We start from the raw sequence: 2041 nt of genomic DNA on the forward strand, positions 1-2041 counted from the left end.
AATAGCTTTTGTTCCTTTTGAGTGTATATTTGTCTCTAATAAATCTCTCACATAGTTAACCATAAACCAGTGATAGTCAAGATTATTCATGTCTTTAATTAGTTTTCTACTTTACTAAGGACCATTTTTCTATCTAGGGCTGCCTTGAGTCAAGTAATCAATGCCACAAGTAACTTTGTAAGAAACAGAGATTTTATTATCAAAACATCTTCCATTATATGAGAGCTGCATGCTAAGATCACAAAGAAAACAATGAAATACCTACTCATATATTTTTATAAAGAAACTGGATAGGTGGTATGAAGAAACTAGTGAAATTATCTGATTAAAAAATTCTTTATCTCTTAGTCATCCAATTAGTATTTGGTTGAGAGCAGAGATGGATGGATCATGGGTGTGTATTTGTTGAAGGCAGGGCCAAAATAAAAGAAAGGGTTGAATGGGACCCAGTGACAAGTTGAAAAGAGAAGTCATGAGAGGTAAACAGGAAAGAAGAAACCAAAGAAAGCCATCATGGGAGCTCTTAAATTTTCAGAGAAGAAAGACTCTGCAATATTGCTTTAGAAGCATGGTTGAAGGTAGGTGGGTCCACAGCCCATGCTTGGGCCATGTGAGAGAAAGAGACTCCAGTTAGATGTGAACCAAAAGCCAGCTTGAGCTGCATTATTGGCAAGGATTCCAGAAACAAAGAAATGATTCTGATGCATGCCAATTTATGAGTATCTGGCTTTTAGTATTCAGAGTTTTGCTTCAATCAATCAGATACTGACTATAAATTCTTCTGCAGATTGGAATCTTCAAATGTATGTGATTGAAGCAAAACACAATGGGGAAAAGAATGTAAAATTAGAAAATATATCAGATAATGAAGTTCAATGACTTCCCTGGTCAGTTGAGTTCAAAAGAAAGTTACATCTGGTAATATGTTTTCGCTACTTTACAGGTAAGGCTTGACGCACTCTGATTCTGCACGCCCGAGTTATGTAAGTGGATGAGTTGGAAATTGACAGAGCACTAATGGTGTGCTTGATTCAAGGAAAATGGAGGAGAAGAAGAAATCAAGAAATGAAAGTAAGAGAGAAGATTTGTTTTCTTATGTTTGTCTGAATGAAGAAACTCAAGGATGGGCTTAGTAGATCACAGCAAAATGTACAATCTAAACTGCTGCTCTTTTTCATCAGTTTCTTCTACTTTGTTTTGTTCTCCTGGTCATTTTAATAGATAGTACTCCTCGTTCCTCACCACTTGTAAGGACAAGATAACTCTGAAGATTGTTAACGTTAATTGAACACTGTTTGATTGCAAAACCCTACTGCCCCACAACTATAACTGATCATTAGCACCATAAAACATAATAATGCTATGATAAGATACTTAACATTTACATGATGCTGTCAGTCATCATAAATCAATTAGTGTTAGATAATTATGTCTCTATTTTTAACTGTTCTTTAAAAGCCTGCTTTTGAATATAAGAAAGAATTAAATTCCTTCCGTTTGGGAGATTAGTTGAGTCAGAGCTCTATTCAATGGTTATGTTAGTAGGTTCAAAGAACAAGAGCTATAGATTACAATTTTTAGCTTTTAGCTCTTTTTCCTAGAGTGATTTTTGCCTGTGGAAAAACTAGCAATCAGGTTAGTGAGTGACTATTATTTTTTAACTCAGCTCTACTTCCATCCCTAAATTTTTAAAAATTCTTCTTATAATTGTTCTTTCCAGGAAAACTAAGCCGACAACATTCAAGGGATTTTCAATTATGTCAATTACGCAGCAACATAAGATCAATGCCCAATCAGATCTTCACTCATGCTATGCTTATCAAGTGCTGCTTAGTCCACAGACATGGTGTAGGCAAGACTTTCACCAGATTTGTATGTGTAATCTATGTCATAATGCGTGCTCTTTTTCAGCAGTATGACCCAAAAGGAGTCTAAAAGTTAGAAGTTCATGAAATTTCTACGACCACTAAGATTAACCATCTTGACAACTTCTCATCTTCAACAAACTCACATTTTGCTATCGAGGGTGAGAAAACCGAAA

This window comes from Dioscorea cayenensis, chromosome 4 (genome assembly GCF_009730915.1).
Source record: "Dioscorea cayenensis subsp. rotundata cultivar TDr96_F1 chromosome 4, TDr96_F1_v2_PseudoChromosome.rev07_lg8_w22 25.fasta, whole genome shotgun sequence".
NCBI classification, from domain to species: domain Eukaryota; kingdom Viridiplantae; phylum Streptophyta; class Magnoliopsida; order Dioscoreales; family Dioscoreaceae; genus Dioscorea; species Dioscorea cayenensis.